Source organism: Mobula birostris, chromosome 11 (assembly GCF_030028105.1).
Source record: "Mobula birostris isolate sMobBir1 chromosome 11, sMobBir1.hap1, whole genome shotgun sequence".
NCBI lineage: Eukaryota > Metazoa > Chordata > Chondrichthyes > Myliobatiformes > Myliobatidae > Mobula > Mobula birostris.
The window spans coordinates 111,832,066-111,853,677 of record NC_092380.1 but is presented as its reverse complement, the minus strand read 5'-3'; the positions used below and the strand labels follow the sequence as shown (position 1 = coordinate 111,853,677).

At 44.4% G+C, this 21,612-nt stretch overlaps 1 protein-coding gene across 13 annotated transcripts in view; it reads right to left on the bottom strand.

The window, feature by feature from the left end:
* LOC140205309 (liprin-beta-2-like) overlaps positions 1 to 16,752 on the bottom strand; it is a 245,569-nt gene extending 228,817 nt beyond the window's left edge. For 12 of the 13 annotated variants that reach the window (XM_072272853.1, XM_072272852.1, XM_072272843.1 and 9 more), the window contains exon 1: positions 16,669 to 16,752. The gene's annotated coding sequence lies outside the window, so the exon portion shown is untranslated. Of the gene's footprint in view, positions 1 to 1,658; positions 1,751 to 16,668 lie in introns of those variants that run through there. The other variant, XM_072272841.1, reaches the window with a different exon arrangement.
* Positions 16,753 to 21,612: the final 4,860 nt, after the last annotated feature.

Genomic DNA, 21,612 nt, shown 5'->3' with positions numbered 1-21,612 from the left:
TAGCCACATGAACCCGATGGCTACCAGAGCAGGTCAAAGACTAGGAATCCTGTGGCGTGTTAGCCATCTACAAGGCTCAGGTCAGGAGTGTAATGGAATACTCGCCACTCACCTGGATGAGTGCAGCTCGAGCAACACACAAGCTTCACACCATCCAGTACAAGGCAGCCCACTTGATTGGTACCCCTTCCACAATCATCCAAACTCTCCATCATCAACGAACAGTTGCAGCAGTGTGTACTATCTACAAGATGCTCTACAAGACACACCAAGGTTCCTAAGGCAGCACCTTCCAGACCCACAACCACTAACATCTAGAAGGATGAGAATAGCAGATACCTGGGAACAACAACACTTGGAGTTCCCCCTCTAAGTCACTCACCATCCTGACTTGGAAACATATTGCCATTCCTTCATAGTCATTGGGTCAGTCATGGAATTCCCTCCCCAACAGCACTGTGGGTGTACCCACATCTCAGTGGTTCAAGGCGGCAGCTCATTCCACCTTCTCAGGGGCAACTAGGGATGGGCAATGCTGGCTAAGCTGGTGATGCCCACATCCCATAAATGAATAAATTAAAAAAGGCAGCTGTGGAGGCCAAGTCATTGAGTATATTTAAGACAGAGGTTGATAATTTCTTGACTAGTCAGGGCATGGATGGATATGGGGAGAAGGCAGGAGATTGGGGCTGAGAGGAAAAATGGATCAGCCATGATGAAAACAAGCAAACTCAATGGGCCAAATGGCCCAACTGCACCTATATCTTATGGTCTTAAGTTATGCAAAGAGAGCAAAAACAGTGAGCTGGTGTTGATTAGACTGATCCCCTTCCTCCTGCACATGATCAATATCTCTCCATTTCCTGGGAGTTCACCTGACTATCTAACAAAATTTTAAAGGCCACCATTGTGTCTGCATTCACCACCACCCCTGCCAGGGCATTTTAGGCACCCTCTGCTCTGCATTTAAAAAACTTGCCCTACACATCTCCTTTGAACTTTAAAGATTAGCTTTATTTATCACCTGCACATTGAAACATACAGTGAAATGTGACATTTGTGTTGACCACCAAAATGGCCCAAGGATGCACTGGGGGCAGCCCGCAAGTGTCGCGATGTTTCTGGCACCAACATTGTTCACAACCCACTAACCCTTACTAATCCACAAGGCTTTGGAACGTGGGAAGAAACCAGTACACTCAGGAAACTCGCGTGGTCACAGAGTGAACGTACATACTCCTTACAGAAAGCAGCAGGAACCTGTAAAGCATTAAGAGCAGCCAATTAATCCACCAATCCGCATGTATCTGAGATGTTGGAAGACACGCTGTCCACACAGACATCAGCGAAGGGCAGAATTGCGTCTGGCTCGCTGGAAGTGTTTTTGGCATGGACTAAATGGGCCAAAGGGCCTGGTTCTATGCTGTACTTCTCTATGACTCTATAACCGAGACATTTTCTCTACCAGCTGTGTAGCTTGGCTGACCTTGGATATAGCTCCTGACCCCACGAATTTTCAACTCGGGCACGCTGCAGCCTAAGGCAATCCAATAGACACATTCAGATAACGCGACAAAACCCAGCACTGGCTGCACTGAACCAAGAGATTACCCTGCAGCCTCTGGGTTAATAGGATTTTGTTTAGAAAACAAACATACCGAGAATTGTGCAACTTGCCCATCGAGCTGCTTTTCCTCTCTCAGCGACCTTCACAACGTTTCCCTGCCTCCACGCAGAGGAAGTCTACAGGGATGTGACGGGTAAAGTCTGGTGTGGTCTGAAGCAGGGGCGTGTTCGAAAAGTTCAATGATTTCCTCAGGCAGTTTGCACTCCCAGTACAGACCCTGTACACAGAACGGGAGGGGAAAATATGCTGAGGCCCCTCCTTGGGGAAGAATCAAAACAAAAATAGCCCCGATACTTTGTGACCTACTTAACATTTCAATGGTTCCATTTAATATCAGAGAATGCCAATGCACACAGTATCTGTCTGTCTAGGTACCATATCCGATGTGGATGTTGGTGACCATGGTTTTCCATACAGATCTATCCCTCGTTCTTTGGATGACTTCCATTTCCTCGATGTGTAGCCACCTGGTTGTATAGAGTATACAACCTGAAATTCTTACTTTTCGCAGACTTCCATGAAACAGAAGTAAACCCCAAAGAATAAATGACAGAAAAACATTTGAACCTCAAAGTACCCCCCCAAACACACAAGCATCAGCAAAACAACAACCCTCCCCCCACCCCGTGCCACCTCTTGACCAGCAGGAAGCATTAGCTGCCCCCCTCCCACCACCACCCACTACGCAGGCAATAGCTAAGCCCCTAAATAGATCATGATCTAGAAACCATCAAAAACCAGTCCATAACCCAACCCTTTGACTTGCCACAGGCTCTCTCTCCCCCTCACCGAGAGAGAGAGTATCACTCCTGCCACAGGATTTTCATTGAGGAAAATGGACTCAGTGTCAGACACCATGGAAACAGGCCCTTCGGCCCAACTTGATCATGCTAACTAAGAATCAGGTTTATTATCACTGGCATGCGACTTGAAATTTGTTAACTTAGCAGCAACACTTCAATGCAAAACAATCTAGCAAAGAGAAAAATAATAAAATTAAAATAATCAAATCAATTACACGTGTTGAATAAATTTTAAAAATGTGCAAAAGCAGAAATGCTGTATATTTTTTAAAAAAGTGAGGTAGTGTCCAAAGATCCAATGTCCATTTAGGAATCGGATGGCAGAGGGGAAGAAGCTGTTCCTGAATCGCTGAGTGTGTGTCTTCAGGCTTCTGTCCCTCCTCCCTGATGGTAACAGTGAGAAAAGGGCATGCCCTGGGTGCTGGGGGTCCTTAATAATGGACGCTGCCTTTCTGAGACACCGCTCCCTAAAGATATCCTGGGTACTTTGTAGGCTAGTACCCAAGATGGAGCTGACTAGACTAACAACCTTCTGCAACTTCTTTCGGTCCTGTGCAGTAGCCCCTCCATACCAGACAGTGATGCAGCCTGTCAGAATGCTCACCACGGTACATCTATAGAAGTTTTTGAGTGTATTTGTTGACATTCCAAATCTCTTCAAACTCCTAATGAAGTATAGTCGCTGTCTTGCCTTTTTTTTAAAAAAAAAAATAGCTGCAATGGTATGTTGGGACAAGGTTAGGTCCTCAGAGATCTTGACACCCAGGAACTTGAATCTGCTCACTCTCTCTGCTTCTACTCCCTCTGAGGATTGGTATGTGTTCCGTCATCTTACCCTTCCTGAAGTCCACAGTCAGCTCTCTCGTCTTACTGACGTTGAGTGCCAGGTTGTTGCTGCAGCACTACTAAAGTCCTATTTGTCTGTATAGGACACCTCCCTCTACACCTTTCCTATACACATACATATCCAAATAATAAATGTTGTAATTACACCCGCTTCAGCCATGAGGATTTATCCTGGGATCAACATATCATTACAGTTAAAAAGGCAGGAGAGAGGCTATATTTCATTTGTACTCAGAGGGGAATTGGTACATCATCAAGGACACTCGCAAATTTCTGCAGATGTGCTGGGCTGAATCACCGTCTGGTATGGGGGTGGGGGGCTACTGCACAGGATTGAAATAAACTGCAGAGACTTGTAAACTCAGTCAGCTCCAACATGGGCACTAGCCTCCGTAGTATTCAGGACACCAAGGATGATGCCTCAAAAAGGTGGCATCCATTATTAAGGATCCCCATTACCTAGGACATGCACACACACACATACATATTTTTCGATTGAGTTTTGCATTGTACTGCTGCCACAGACAACAAATTTCACAATATACACAGTGATATTAAACCTGATTGTGATCTTCCCCAGAAACTCATTCTTTCTACCCATCTTCTTCTAGGTGAAAAAGTTTCCCCTGGGCTTACCAGGATGCTATATTAGAGAGCACGTGCTACAAGGACAGGTTGGACAAACAGGGGTTGTTTTCTCTGGGGTAGCAGACACCTGACAGAGGTTTATAAGATTACAAGAGGCATAGATAGTCTGACAGCATCTTTCTCCCAGGATTGAAATGTTGAATACCAGAGGGCAGGTATTTAAGATGAGAGAACTCAAATTCAACAGAAATGAGGGACAAGTTTACAGACAACTATGGGAATTGAACTCAGCTCAGCTGGTTCTATAATAGCATTATACACCTCAATCAAATCTTCCTCCAGCATCCTCTGCACCACATAAAACACAACCAATCAAATCTTTTAGCATCGGAGGTCTCATCCTGAAATCAAGACCATCCATTTCCCTGCCCAGATACTACCTGACCCACTGAGATCCCCCCCCGCATCTGGTGTGTTGCCTGGACTGGACAATTGCAACATCCTCACATCTCCTCCACACCCTCTCCAGTGTAATTACACCCCTCCTGGACCCAACAGCTCACAGTAGCTGCCTCCCTGTTCATATATGCAGAGCTTTGCCTAAGAAAGGAAAACATTCTATGGTGCTTTACGAGAACCTTATTGGAACATAGAAGATCATAGCACAGTACAAACACTTCAGCCCACAATGTTGTGACGGCCTTTCAACCTTCTCCAAGATCAATCTAACCCTTCCCTCTCACACAACTCTACATTTTCTATCATCCATGTGCCTATTTAAGAGTCTCTTAAATGGCACTTAACACCTTGTATAAAAAAACCTACCTGAGATCGCTCCTATATTTACCTCCAATCAGGTTAGAATTACACCCCTCCCATCAGCCATCTCCACCCTATTAATTACACACATTGTCTTCAACACCCCTATCAATTCTCCTCTCATCCTCCTCCACACCAAAGAGAAAAGCCCCAGCTCTCTTAATCTATCTTCATAAGACATAGGAGCAGAATTAGGTCATTTGGCCCATCAAGTCTGCTCTGCCATTTTATGACTGATTTATTATCCCTCTGAATCCCATTCTCCTGCCTTCTCACCAAATTATTTCATACCCTGACTAATCAAAAACCCATCTATCTCTGCCTCAAGTACACCCAATGACTTGGCCTCCACAGCTGCTCGTGGCAATGAATTCCACATGTTTAACACTCTCTAGCCAGAGAAATTCCTCTTTATCTCTGTTCTAAATGGGCATCCCTCTACTCTGAGGCTGGTCCTAGATTCTCCCATTACAGGAAACATCCTCTCCAAAAGCACTCCATTCAAGTCCTTTCAATACTCAATAGGTTTCAATGATCCTCTCATTCCCAGAATCATTTTCGTGAACTTTCTCTGAACCCGGTCTAATGTCAACACATCGCTTCTTAAATAAGAGGCAAAAACTGCTCACAATAGACCAAGTGAGGACTCAGCATTACATTCTTGTTTTTAATATTCTAGTCCTCTCAAAATTAATGCCAACATTGCATTTGTCTTCCTCACTACCAACTCAACTGCAAATTAGCCTTTAAGGACTCTCAAGTCTCTTTCCATCCTGGATTTTTGAATTTACTCTCCATTTAAAAAAGTCTACATTTTTATTCCTTCTACCAAAGTGCATGACCATACATGTCCCAACACTGTATTCCATCTTGCCCATTCTCCTAATCCAAGTCCTTCTGCAGACTCCTTGCTTCCTCAACATTACCTGCCCCTCCACCTATCTTTGTATCATTCGCAAACTTAGCCACAAAGCCATCAATTCCACCATCCAAACCATTGACATACAACGTAAAAAGAAACAGTCCCAGCACCAATTCCTGTGGAATCCAGGCAGCATCCTGATAAATCTCCTCTTCACCCTCTCTAAAGCTTCCACATCCTTTCTATAAAGAGGTGACCAGAAATTACCACAATACTCCTAATGCTGTATAACCAGAGTTTTCCAGAGCTGCAATATTACTTCGTAGTCTTTAACCCCATCCCACAACTAAAGGTGGTCAACACACCATACGCCTTCTCAACCATCAACTTGTGCAGCAACTTGGAGGGATCTATGGATGTGGTTCCCAAGGTTCCTCTGTCCTTCCACACCACTAAGAACCCTGTACTCTTCCTTCAAGTTTGACCTCGCAAAGTGAATCACTTCACAATTTTCCAGGTGGGACTCCACCTGTCAATATCCTATTCTACCTTCTACACTATCCACAACACTACCAACCTTAGGGTCATTTTCAAATTTACTAACTCACCCTTCTAGTTATTGATCTGCCCTGCTACTTCTTTCAAAAAAGTGAACATCTTCTGTTGCTCCACATGTAACATCATCTTTCTATTTTATAAAAGCAAGGATGTAACGCTCCAACTTTATAAGGCACTGGTGAGGCCTCACTTGGAGTATTGTGAGCAGATTTGGACCGCTTACCTAAGATGTGTTGTCATTGGAGTGGATTCAGAGGAGGTTCTCAAGAATGGTTGCAGAATGAAAGAGTTAACATATGTGGAGTGTCTGATGGCTCTGGGCCTGTACTCAATGGAGGTTAGAAAAATGAGGACCTCACTGAAATCTGTCAAATATTAAAAGGCCGAGGTAGAGTACATGTGTAGAGGACGTAACATCCTGGAAAAGGTTTCACTGCTAATGTAATGGTCTTTCTGTAGAAGCAGTGTTTGTGTTATAGTTAGAAATTCTGGGTGCTTTGGAACGTGAGGCGTCCAACGACGGGAGAGTGTTTTTGTGCCGTGTGCCTGACACCAGTGTGATCTGGGTCTTTTGTTCGGGAGATGAAGAGAGAAGACGCTGGAGTGGGGCCATGACCCGACAAAGACCAGGGAGATCGAAGGAGGATCGGCAAAGGGGAAACCGTGAGCTCCAACTTGTGCACATTCAACCGTTTCATTAAAATGGGCCCTTTTTTGCTCTTTCTTGACTAACCCTGTAGTCAAATGAATTATAAAGCTAAATAGTTTAATTGTGTGGAGTACATCGTCTGTTATTTCGTGGTACGATTTGTAACAAGGTAACACATCACGCAGCATCCACAAAAAAAAAAAAACAGGGGGTTTCAGGGTGGACTGTCATCTCAATCTCCCCTGTTTGGCAGGGTCAGAGATAGTCTTCCCTAGGCTTATGCAGCTGATAGAACCCAAGGGTTACAAGGATGTTTCCTATGGTGGGAGAGTCTAGGACCAGAGGGCATATCCTCAAAATAGAGGGACTTCCACTTAGAATGGAGATGAGGAGGAATTTCTTTACCCAGAGGGTGGCAAATCTGTGGAATTCATTGCCACTAATGGCTGAGGAGGGAAAGTCATTGGGTATATTTAAAGTGAAGGCTGATAGGTTCTTGATTAGTAAGGGCATTGATGGTTATGGGGAGAAGGCAGGAGAATGGGGTTGAGAGGGATAATAAATCAGCCATAAAGGAATGGTGAGGCAGACTCGATGTGCCGAATGGGCCAATTCTGCTCCGATGATCTTTATCGATAACGGTGATTGAAAGGATTTTGATATGGGTGTGGAGCAGGGTGCACACAACATGAAGGAGTACAGTAATGCAGACAGTGGAGTTCCCTTGCAGTCCTGGACACTTGGGTTCTCATTTGGTAAAATTCCCTAGAACATACTGGTGCAATTCTACACTGCCATCATAGAGAGCATCCTCACATCAGCTATTACTGTCTGGTTCGGTGAACCATCCTCTCACAGTGTACAAAAACCACAGTGAACTGTCACTGTCAGGTCATCAGAAAAGGTCATTGTCTGCAGTCTACCACCACAGGACTTGTATGTGTCCAGGAAAATCACTGCAGACACTACCCACCCTGCAAGCTGCCATTTCCAAAAGCTCCCTTCTGGAGAGCAGTGTAGTTTCTTAAAACAAAAAAACTTCACGCCATCTTCGAAGTTTCCTCTCCCAGGCAGTTAAATTTGATCAACCACTCTAGTTAGGCACCCCACCCCCATCTATTACCCGTCACTGCACCATAATCACTTTAAACCACTTTTTATAATGCTGTTGCAAGTAGGTATTTATACACATTTTATCCCCTATCCATCCTTAAACATCTAATCTTATTTTTTTATATAATCGTTGAATGTTGTTTTTTGTCGCATGTTGCGCCCTGACTAACACACCACAACAAATTCCGAATCCATGGAAATACATACCGTGAATAAAGTTGATCTTTGATCAAACCTGGCCTCTGGTGTTGTCTGAAAGGATTACTGTACGTATATAAATTTGACATTACAAATGTAATTTGTGGAGTCAAAGACTGAAGAACAAGATGGTATACATCAGATTAACTCAATTTAACCCCAATTTTAACACAAAATGTTGGAGAAGCTCAGCAGATCAGGCAGCATCTATGGAAAGTAATAATGTATAAGGATAGAACCTCCTGATGGATGGTCTTGGCCTGAAACATCGACCCTGTTCTTTTCTTTAGATGCTACCTGAGCTCCTGTAGATTTCCAGCATTTCTTGTCCTCATTAACCTCAGTTAACCGATTTGTGAATAACCGGTCATTTGGTGTGATGTACACATTTATCAAAATCCAAAATATTTTCACATTAAAGTTAGTGTCTCCTCCTAGATCAAATGACTCTGTACATTGGCAAATACAAATTCCTAAACAACTGGAGCTTTGTTAAATTGTAACACATCCCTTGCGCTGGGATCACAGCCAAGAAGGGGAAACATTCTTTGTCAGATGTGGACAGGGCTGACAGAAGTACAGGATGCAGGGTCATTGACCTGAAGTGCCAAAGACTGCCGGAAACTGCAGAGAGCTGTGAACACAGCCTGGACCATCAGGAAAACCAGCCGCCCCTCCACGGACGCCACCTACGCTTCCTGCAGCCTCGGGAAAGCAGCCAGTATCAAGGACCCCGCCCACCCTGGCCATTCTTTCTCCTGCCCCCTCCTATCCGGCAGAAGATATAATGGCTAGTCATAGACATACTTTATTGATCCCGGGGGAAATTGGTTTTCGTTACAGTTGCACCATAAATAATAAATAGTAATAGAACCATAAATAGTTAAATAGTAATATGTAAATTATGCCAGGAAATGGCTATTATTCTATTATAGATTTATTGAGTATGCCCGCAAGAAAATGAATCTCAGGGTTGCATGTGGTGACATTCAGTACATGAACTTTCATTTTAACTGCACTTTGAACTTCGTAAAAGTTTGAAGGCACAAAGAGCTCAGGAGGCTCTTAGACTCCTAATGCACAGACCCTCCTCTGCCCAAGGCCACCTTATGGACCTACAATCAATGTATCCAAGGTATCTATGCATTTATATTTAAAGTGTTCTTTATTACAAGGAAAGATTGACTAGGCTAGGACTTTATTCCTTGGAACGTGGAAGATTGAGAGAAGATTTCATAGAGGTATGCAAAATTATGAGGGTATAGATAGGGTAAATGCAAGCAGTCTTTTTCCACTGAGGCTGGGTTGGACTACAACCGGAGATCATGGGTTAAGGGTGAAAGGTAAAAAGTTTAGGGTCACATCACATGCCAGATTCTGATTCTGAAACATGAGGGGCAACTTCACTCAGAGTGGTGAAAGTGTGGACCAAGCTGCCAGTGCAAGTGGTGCACCTGAACTCAATTTCACCATTTAAGAGAAGTTTGGATAGGTACATGGATGGTAGGGGTATGGAGGGCTATGGTCCCGGTGCAGCTCAATGGGAGTAGGCAGTTTAACTGGTTCAGCACTGACTAGAAGGGCACATTTTTGTGTTGTACTTTTCTATGACCATCTTACTGTATGAGTTATTTTTGTACTGTTTTGAATCCGGAGTAACAATTATTTCATTTTCCTGTACACTTGTAGACTGGAAATGACGTTAAACAATCTTGGACTTGCAGGGAATGGAGGGAGTTAGATCATGTACAGGCAGAAGAGAATTAGTTTAATCCAGCTTTCAGATTGGTACAAAATTATGGGCCAAAGAGCCTTTTCCTGTGTTGTTCTATGTTCCAAGTAGAGATTCTAACTCTCTGCTACTGGATGTTTGAACATTAAAATTTACCAAAATCCAAAATATTTCCTCAAAGTTGATGTCTCCTCCTAGATCAAATAACCAATACAAATTCCTAAACAATTAGAGCTTTGTTAAATTCTAAGACATCCCTTGTGCTGGGATCTCTGCCAAGAAGCCTATTGTGACCCCTGCATTTACTTGTCTACATGCACTGTACTCTCTCAGCAGCTATAACACACTGAGCAGTGACCTGAGTGAAGCAGCATCATGTCTGGTGCAGGGAAAGGAGGCAAAGGACCGGATAAAGGTGGAGACGAGTGCCACCATAGAGTGCTCTGTGATAATATCCAAGGCATCACCGAACCAGCTATCTGCCACCTCACTATTTTGCATTCTGACTGGATGAATCACCTGCTGATAAGAGCAAGGATCAAAAGAGGCTGCAGAGGGTTGTAAAGCCTGCCAACTCCACCGCAGGCACAATCCTCCCCACCACCGCAGACACAATCCTCCCCACCACCGCAGACATCTTCAAAAGGAGATGCCTGAGGTAGGTGGTGTCCATCGTGTAAGATCCTCACCACCCAGGACATGCCTTCTTCTCATTACTACCAACAGAGAGGAGTTACAGGAGCCTGAAGACACATACTCATCGATTCAGGGACAGTTTCCTCAAAGTTCAAAGTAGATTTATTATCAAAGTACATATATGTCACCATATACAACCCTGAAATTCACTTTCTTGCGGGCATGCACAATTAAATCCATAACAGTATAATAACCATAACAGAATCAATGAAAGACCTCTCAACTAGGGTGTTCAACCAGAGTGCAGAAAACGAACTGTAAGTGCAAAACAACAATAAATAAATAAATAAGCAATCAATATCGAGAACATGAGCTGAAGAGTCCTTGAAAGTGAATCCATAGGTTGTGGGAACATTGCAATGATGGAGCAAGTGAAGTTATCCCCTTTGCTTCAAGAGCCTGACAGTTGAGAGGTAGTAACGGTCACCCTTGGGCAAGGTTTAGCACTGCTTAGCTCCCTGAACAGGGGTTGGGTGGTGGGTGGTCGTACAAGTAGTTGGTGCATACCACAAGTCCTGGTTATGTGACCACTGATGCCAGGCAGACAAACCTCTGAAGAGTATTGATAATAGTTGGAGTCACTCATCTTGTAAAGACACTGCCCAGAAGGCAATGGCAAACTACTTCTGTAGAAAGATTTCCAAGAACAATCATGGTCATGAGACCATGATCATCTATGTCATATGACACGGCACAAAATGAACAAACAAATCTAAGAATGAACCAGTCAGATCCAATAGGTCTGAGCAATGAGGAGACCTGTGCTGTGCTAAAGGTTTTCATGGAGAATGTGATCAGGGATATGGTCACCTACGCCGAGCACACCATGTGTAAGAATGTCACTGCCATGGATGTGGTGTACATTCTGAAACTCCAAGTCTCCACTCCTCCTGGCAGGGAATCACAACACATGTCATCCATAGACCCCTAGCTAATGGTGTGGGGTTCCATCAGGTAAAAAGGTCAAGAATCCCTGCTGTATGGCCGTGGCAGTCAAAGAACTCATCCTACAACACAATACTCTGCATTGTTTTCCTTTTGTATCACCTCAGTACACTTGTGTTTGGAATGATCAGTCTGGATGTCATACAGACAAAAGCTTCCACTGTATATCGGTCCATATGATAATAAACCAACACCACACACAGAAAATGATAGGAAATGGACTACTTTCACCAAGGTGAATATTCACTGAGGTTTCTGCTCAACGTTCCCAGGGAGCCAGTCCTGGGAATTTTAAATTTGAGTCAAATTCCATCTATGTCAATATTATACTTAGCCATTGCATTCTCACCATAGTTTAGGGTGAGAAGGAAAGAAAGATTAGCTTTATTTGTCACATATCCATTGAAATTTCATAGTTCAAGTTTAATTGTCATTCAACCATACATGAATACAGCCAAATGAAACAGCGTTACTCTGGAGCCAAGGTGCAAAACACAATACCAACAGTCACACACAGCACAAGGCACAATGAGGATATCAGTAAAATACAGTCACACAAAAAGAAAATATAGTTCGAGATTGGGTCCACGAACGTTGCAGAAATCTACAGCTGAACACAGTATGGTTTGTCTTCTGTCGAGTGAACACTGGGGGCAGCACTGATTCTAGGATGCCACGCCGCACCGCCTCCAGTGGAGCGCACTGACACTGACGCCTCTCTCCCGGGTGGCACTGCGCTTCAGGCCTAGTCCTTGCTACACAGCTCCCCCGTCGTCCACCTCAAAACCAGAGTCAGACTTGTAGCATTCCACATTAACAATGCCCAACAGGGTGTGCGATCACAAGAAAAGCGACTAAGATGATCACTTGCTGTTAGACTGCACACTTCTGACGCAGGCAGCAGCACGATCCGCACCAAGTCCAGCTCCTTCGGTTTCTCCAATGACGAGTAACTCACCGATGGCAAAAGACCTGCACTACCTTAAGGTCTCACGGTCCAGCAGGGTCTTGCAATTGTAAAAAAAATGTTTTAAAAAGGACAATAACACGTTTAGTTGGCCACACAGAAGTCATTGCAATTCAATGTGCTGCCCTCTTACCAGAAAATTGAAACATACAGTGAAATATGTTGTTTGCATCAATAACCACAGTTCAAGATGCGCTGGGGCAACCCACATGTGTTGCCACGTTCCTAACATGCCCTCAGTTTACTAACCTGCTCATCTTTGGAATGTGGGAGGAAACTGAGCAGCTGGGGAAAACCATGTGGTCAAGGGGAGAACATACGAAGTCCTTATCGAGTGGCTGGAATTGAATGTCAATCACTGATCACTGGTGCTGTAATAGTGTTATGCTAACCACTACTGTGTGCTACTGCACAGCCCGCTGTGAAGATTTAAAGGGGATCCGAGAGGACAATTTCCACCACACACACACACACACACACACACACACACACATACACACACACAGAGGGTGGTGAGTATATGGAATGAGCTGCCGGGGAAATGGTTGAGGCAAGTACAATAGAATCATTTAAGAAGCAGTTGGATAGGAGCATGGAGGCGTGGAGCAGAGGAAATTGGGACTAGTTGGGTGGGCACTGTGGCTGACATAGACTCGCTGGGCTGAAGGGCCTGTGTACATGCTGTAGTGATCTATGACTATGATATTTCCATTATCTCCCCCATTCCCAAATACCACCATTTACTGACACACAGGGTAATTTACAGAGACCAGTGAAGTGGTCATCTCATGTGACTTGGAAGCTTTTGCCAGCATTTGCAGGGAACTGGTCTAATGCTGTAGCTTGAAACTGGCCGATGCACAGTCTGCACATGTGCAGCAAGGGTCAAGGATCTGGGGTTGTGACTCTGGGGCCAACCAGCTTACCACCAACATGGAGGACACTTCAAAGTCCTCGGAGCTGTGAAAATTCCCAAATCCCCAGGACAAGGTCCAGGGAGTTCCTTTGAAAACAGCCAGAGGCAGAGTGCAGTTGAGTAGTTTTAGTACGATCACATTATTGGAAAGATGTTATTAAACCTAAAAGAGTGCAGAATATATTTACCAGGATGTTGCCCGAGTTACAAGCAGAGGTGGCGTTCATTAGAACTTTATCCCCTGGAATGTAGGAGATGGAGAAGTGACCTGATGATGAGAAGCCGCTACACTCTCTTCTCACTACTACCAATGGGCAGGAGGTACAGGAGCCTCAAGACCCACACCACCAGATTCAGGAACAATTATTACCCTACAGCCATTGGGCTCCTGAACTGGCATGGATAACGAGTCTCACCTCAACACTAATTGACTCCACAACCTATGAACTCACTTTCAAGGACTCTACAACTCAAGTTCTCATTATTAACTTTATTCATTATTTGTACCATTTGTTTTTTTGTACATTGAATGCTTACCACTCTTTGGCAAGTACAGTTTTTAATCAATTCTACTGTATTTCCTTACTTTCCTGTAAATTCCTGCAAGAAAATGAATCTCAGGGTAGTATATGGTTATGTTTACACACTTAGAGAATAGATTTAATTTAAAATTTGATAAAGCTTGAGGAGCATAGACAGGCTGAAGTAGACAACAGTCTTTTTTCCCCATGGAGGTGGTATTAATAATGAAATGGTTTAAGATTAGAGGTAAGAGATTTAAAAAGGGACATCACAGGCAGCTGCTTCACACAGAGGGTGCTACACATTTGGAATGAGGTGCCAGAAATAGTGGCTGAGGTGGGCACATTAGCAACATTTAAAAGCCATCTCGATAAGTACATAGGTGGAGACGTTTAGAGAGCTATGGGCCAAACACAGGCAGATGGGACGAGCCCACTGGGAAACACAATCAGCAGAGGCAAGTTGGGTTTGTGTGTGTCTGTGTGTATATACACACACACACACACACATATTGAATTGTGGGGGGAAACCGGAGCACCTGGAGGAAACCCACACTTTCACGTACATGTGTACAAACTTTCTTACAGAGGACGTCAGTTGAAATCCAAACTCTGATGCCCCAAGCTGTAATGGGCGTTGCGCTATCTGCTGTGCTACCGTGCCGCTTGCGGCAGGTTGAAGGGCCCACTTCTGTTCTGTGTGATTTAAAGGCTCCCTGAGTAGTGGGATTGCGTGCTGACAGGAGAATTGCAAAACAGAATGATTTAATGGAAACCTCTTTTGGAATTCTGTCTGGAGGAATGAGAGCCGATACGCTCGAGAACACGATAAACTAAGAGAATATACAGTAAATGACAACAGGCCCCGTGAACCTGTTCCATATTCAGTAAGGTCTGGGCTAAGCATAGACATGAGATTCTGCAGATGTTGGATATCTTGGGCATGTGTCGTGACATTTGTCAGGCCCAATTACGTCACCCTGTAACCCACTTATTTAACACGAGCCTAATCACAGGGCAATTTGGAATGACCCACTAACCCACATGCTTTGGAATTCCACACTGTCACAGGAAAACAAACTCCTTACAGACGGTGCTAGAATGGAACTCGGAACTCCAGAACGTCTTAAACTGTAGTAGCATCGCGCTAAACTCTATCTTACCATGGCTGTGACGCTTTATGACTCTACCTCAATATATTGTATGGAAGGTATCCAAAACAATATTTCTCACTGTACCTCCGTACATGCCACAATAGTATACCAAAGTATTGACAAAGTATGTGGTGCTTAACACTACAAGCTCCTTCATTGAATTCAAGCTGACAAATTTTAAAACAGCTTTGCTGCAACACCTTCCGGAAAATTTTTATCACATGACCTCGCAGTTGAAAGTGACCATGATCTCGCGCTTAATATTCCATTGGAAGATGGCGACTGGCATACCCAGAATCCTCGACGCACCAGAAAGCGTTCTATCCACCCCATACCTGAACGGCTGCGGCCACTTAAGCTGTCTGAAGCCGAGACCTCCTCCGAGGGGGACCGTCCCCCGAGGACATTCCACCCGGTGTGATATCAAGAAATATCCAAGGACATCAGCCACAGAGAATGGAGAAGGGGACGGAGGGAACTAGTTCAGTTAATATAATTCCCCCTGACCCTGGAGACTTTCAATTATTCATACTGTTTTAAATTATGAAAGGCAGACCATGCACATTAATGTCAGAGTTTGTAACCGGCACTTTAATGATGGCAACGCCGCATCTCAGGCGGAGCCTGGCAAGTAACCATCGTCTCAGAACACCCACAAGACAATTAGGCCACTTGGCCCATCGTGTCTATCCGCAGAGAGCGGCCCTCCAAAAAAAATCTGGAGTGGAGAGTGGACGGGCAAGCTTCTCTTCAATATCTCCCTCTCTATTGCTCAGTTTGTACCTGTGGGGAGGGGTTGTCTGTCACTTCTGAATGTGTGTCTGTGTGATCCAACAACGGCGTGAAGGGGACTCCCCTCCGTCGGTACCGGAGGTGGACCCACTAACGTACACGGTTCCGTACAACGTAGGGGAAGGAGGGGACCCAGCCCGTCAACTCTATGCTAGCCCGTAGAATAACCTGGTTTCCCCCTGTAACCTATTTCCAGCCATCGCCGCGGATAGTCCACACACAAACACTTAGACAGAGGGCTCCCCTCCCTCCCCATCCGACCAGTCAAAGGAACATAGCCAGAACCCTCGGCTTTACATTCAAGCTCCCTTTCCAACCCGGCACGGCAGTGAGCAACCGAATGTAAACTGCTGACTTTGCAAGGAAATCCGATTTTCCTCATGGTTCTGTCTCGTTCCCCACTGCGCATTTTAACAAGGAGTCTGTGTGCCTATGGGGCAGACAGTTGCTTTAAAAAAAAGGGCAGGGAGGGAGCAATGTTTCCTGAATAAAAGCTGAATGAAAATATTACACACAGCAAACCTTACAGCTGGGGAGAGTGGAGAGACGGTTGTTTCAGGTTTACACAGGAAAGAATCTCTTGGACCCACTTATTAATTAAATGAATACATTGCAGTTTGTAAAAACTTTTTTTTCTGTTTAATAAAAACCTCAAGATTTACGAGAGATACAAGTAATTTCCAAGTCGGCTGATTTGAATTTTGTAAAGTAAATCACTGAATTTCCACGACTTTGACAGATAGAGAAGTTAATAGCACCATACCATATAGATTATACCATTAACTGTAACATAACACGAATTGGTAACAGAGGGGGGAGGTTTCAGCTCTCTTCGGGCGCCTTTCCTCGGAGATGTGTGATTAAACAGTAAAGGATTCTCACCTGTAGCTGCCAATGTTGCAGAGACGCTGAAGCCTCAGTGGAAAGTTGTCTGCGCGGTCCCAAAGGGCAAGCAGAGCGCCTGCTCACAGACTGTCCCGGTTTATTCACCCGCCCCTCCGACACTCCGCCCCTGAGTGTCCAGTGAGAGGCGTGTGATCCGGAGGTCCCGCCCCAGTGAAGGGGCGGTGCCTTACTTCGCGAGGGAAAGATCCTCAAAATCAAAATCAAAGTAAATTTATTACCAAATTACATATATGTCACCACATACCACCCTGAGATACATTTTCTTGGAGTCATTCTCAATAAATCCAACAACCATCACAGAATCAATGCTAGACCGCAACCAGTGTGCAAGACCTGCGAGTGAATGTGAGATGTAGGCACTTGGTGCTTTTGCGGGGGGGGAGCACAGGATAGGGTTGTTCCGCCACTGGACAGGGAGGGGCCCAGTTCGGTGAAGAAGCCCCTTAATTTTTGTAGTAGTGTACCACCCTCGGGAGAGGGGGATACTTGAGTGGCAATTAAAAAATAATAAACTATTACTTAATGCATTGACTATGAATGTAACAATGAAAAAGCTTTGCACTGTTTATTCTTGAAAATAATATTTTTTCGTCTAAGAAGATAAGCAAATTTTTACAGGTGTAGAAACAGGTGTTTACAGAGAGCTTCTGACTGGTTCTGCCTCTGACATGCTTTCTTCTCATTACTACCATCAAGAAGGAGTTATACAGGAACCTGAAATACACACACTGGACATTTCAGGAACAACTTCTTCCCCTCTGTCATCAGATTCTGAACTATGAACCTATAAACCTCACTATTTTGCATCCTGACTGGATGAATCACCTGCTGATAAGAGCAAGGATCAAAAGAGGCTGCAGAGGGTTGTAAAGCCCGCCAACTCCACCGCAGACACAATCCTCCCCACCACCGCAGACACAATCCTCCCCACCACCGCAGACACAATCCTCCCCACCACCGCAGACATCTTCAAAAGGAGATGCCTGAGGTAGGTGGCATCCATCATGTAAGATCCTCACCACCCAGGACATGCCCTCTTCTCATTACTACCAACAGAGAGGAGATACAGGAGCCTGAAGACACATACTCATCGATTCAGGGACAGTTTCCTCAAAGTTCAAAGTAGATTTATTATCAAAGTACATACATGTCACCATATACAATCCTGAAATTCACTTTCTTGCGGGCATGTACAATTAAATCCATAACAGTATAATAACCATAACAGAATCAATGAAAGACCTCTCAACTAGGGTGTTCAACCAGAGTGCAGAAGACAACAAACTGTAAATGCAAAACAACAGAACAATAATAAATAAATAAGCAATCAATATCGAGAGCATGAGATGAAGAGTCCTTGAAAGTGAGTCCATAGGTTGCGGGAACATTTCAATGATGGAGCAAGTGAAGTTATCCCCTTTGCTTCAAGAGCCTGACAGTTGAGAGGTAGTAACTGTTCCTGAACCTGGTGGGTTGAGTTCTGAAGCCCTTCTTCCTGAGGGCAGCAGTGAGAAAAGAGAACGCCCTGGGTAGTGGGGGTCCCTGATGATAGATGCTGCTTTCCTGCAATAGTGTTTCATGCAGATGTATTCAGTGGTGGGAAGTCTTTACCTGTGATGGACTGGGCTGTATCCACTACTTTTGTAAGATTTTCCTCCTCTCTGTTATCAGGTTTCTGAATGGTCCATCAACTGTTTGCTCTGTTGTTGCACCATTTATTTCTTACTGTAACTTACAGTCATTTTAATGCATTACAACGTACTCCTGCTGCAAAACAACAAATGTCACAATGCATGTCTGTGCTAATAAACCTGATTTTGATTCTCCTGTGTTGGTTTGTTGAAAATATTGGAAATAATCAGCAAAATGTGGTGGTATCAACACTCCACATCAATAAACACACTCCAGTTACTCACCCAGTCTACTGGGACAGCACCTGTATGTCCTTAATATATCTGCTTCTACCACCATGGCTGACAGTGCATTCCACGCACCCACCACTCTCTGTGTGGAAAAAAAAACTACCACTGGTGTCCCTTCTATACCTTTCCTCCAATCACCTTAAAGGGCCTTGACCCAAAATGTCAACTGTATTATCCTTTTCATAGAAGCTGCTTGGCCTGCTGAGTTCCTCCAGCATTTTGTGTGTTACTCAGGATTTCCAGCATCTGAAGAATCTCTTGTGTTTATCATCCTTTTGGATGGGGAGGGGTGGTGTTAATTTATGCTTTTAAGAGAAAGTTGTGCAGACGTTTCTAAGTTGTAGAAAGCGAGCGAAAGGGTGGAACAAGGGAGTTATCCAGGTGTAGAGTTGATAGACACAATAGGCTGAAAATCTTCATTCAGTGCTTCAGGCCTTTTGTGGTAGTTCTAAATCGTGCACCCTCTCTCCTTACACAACAGCCTCGAGATCTATGAAACCTCTTCTCCAAATCAGGAATCTCAAAGAACATGAGAAGTAGAAGCAGCTGAGGGTCATTCAATGAGATCCTAACAGATTCACCTTCTTCTTCTGACTTCTTCCCCTTCCTTTCCAGACCTGGCAAGGGTCTCAGCCTGAAACGTTGACTGTTTATTCATCTCCACAGATGCTGTCTGACCTGCTGAGTTCCTCCAGCATTTTGTGTGTGTTGCTCTGGATTTCCAGCATCTATAGATTCTTTTGTGCTCACCTTAAAAGAATGCCCCATTCTAGTATCCATTTCTGTGTAAGACCATAAGACATAAAAGCAGAAAAGTCTCTGGCTAGCCACTCTGTCCGTGCCACATATCATTTTAAATACGGTTGACAAGTCTCCTCTCATCCTCTTCACTACTGTCCTCAAGCTACTGCCAATGGGACAGGCTTTACATGTTTAATCTTTGTGGGCTGAAGGGCACTTCCTCTGTTACATTTTCCTATATTTGGCAAAAAAAAGTGACAAAAGAGGGAAATAAACGGTTCCCCCACACACCAACTTACTGTACCTCCCTCCTCTCACCTGGATCCACCTATCAGCCTCCAGCTTGTGCTCCCTCACTTTCCCAACCTTTTATTCCAGCTTCTTCCCTCTCCCTTTCCAATCCTGAGGAGCTCAGTCGCTGTCTGTATGGGGTTTCTGTATCCTCCCTGTGACCGGGGGGTTTACCCCCAAAGGGTAAGCTGTGGGCATGCTACATTGATGCCAGAGGCATGTCAACACTTGCGGACTGCCCCCAGCACCACCTCAGACCATGTTGGTCATTGATGCAAACAACATATTTCTCTGTGTGTTCTGATGTTTCGATGCACATACGGCAAATAAAGCTAATCTTTATCTTTCTCTGCTTCTGAACAGTCCATGATCCAATGAACATGACATAAATATTCTTCTTTTGTACTATTTATTTATTGTTTTTTTTTGTAATTTATAATATATTTTATGTATGGCACTGTACTGTTGCCACAAGACAACACATTTCACAACATTTGGCAGTAATAATAAATCTGATTCTGATTTGGAAACTCATTCTGGATTGTTCATAACTCCAAGCTTTGTATTGAAATCAATGCCCTCTTTCTGCCCATTTTCTCTCCAGTCCTGATGAAGGACTTGAAATGTCGACTGTTTATTCCTTTCCACAGATGCTGCCTGATCTGCTGAGTTCCTCCAGCATTTCATGTGTGTTTCTCTGGATTTCCGGCATCTATGATTTGTTGCTCCACTGTGAAATCTCTTTGAAGTGTGCCTACCTTGAAGAATCTTAAATCTTCTATTCCTTCCTCTCTCCCCACAATCTGGCATCTTCCCACTTCATTTCCAATCCTTCAGAAGGGTCTCCGCCCTCTCTCCACTTCTCTTCACCTTACCTGCCCTCATGACCTACCCATCACCTCCCTCCAGTTCCCCACCTCCTTTCCTTTATTCCATGGTCCACTGCCACCTCATAGACCATACTAGTGTTTCATCTTTGCACCTGTGTCTGCCTTCCCTTTCCGATCCCCCATCACTCTCTCCTGCATATGTTTAACTAGCTTCCCCTTAAACTCATGTCTCCTGGGGCATCTCCCTGGGAGGACAAATCCCACATTCGTCCCTTTTTGGAGACAGATATTTCTTTTGAATCCCCTCTTAGTTTCTTGGGGAAGGGTCTCGGCCCAAAACATGACTGCCTATTCCTCTCCATAGATGCTGTCTGACCTGCTGAGTTATTTCTGTTGCTCTGGATTTCCAGCATCTGCAGGACCTCTTGAGTTTATAATTATATTTAATTAATGGCTTCTCTGAACACTGTGAGCACTCTATGTTGGTGCCAGAATGTGTGGCAGCACTTGTGGGCTGCCCCCAGCGCATCCCTGGGTCTGTTGGTTGTTAATCCAAACAGCACATTTCTGTTACATTGGTCGCTGGCAGGACTGAACTCAGGAGTGGAGGAAAGGCAGATTCTGTCATGGTGGGCACTGGCAACGACTCAACCCAAGTACAGAGGAACAGCAGACTCTGTCACGGTGAATGACTCTCTCCTGAAAATGACTCAACCCAGTACTGGATGGATGACAGACTCCCCATGTAGAAATGGAAACAATAGGTTATACATACCGATACTAACAGGGTATCAGAGGCATGACCAAGTGGCCCCGTCAGAAAAATAATTCTCCACACACAAGGACTCTGACAACAGCATTAAATGAGAGTCCCCTTTAAATAATCATAGAATGTGGAAAAACCGTGCCAGTCACAATTAACTTACAAAATTAAACAGGAAGAACATGGGCTTAACGACTCTAGTTATGATAAAAATTAGTAAACACAGGTGCTGGAGAAACCTAGAAGCCCGACACTCTGCAGCTTGCTGCAGAGGCTCACAGGGCTCATGACACACTTCACTGTATGTTTCATAGAATATAGAACATTACAGCTCAGTGCAGGCCCATCAGCCCACAATGATGTGCTGACCTTT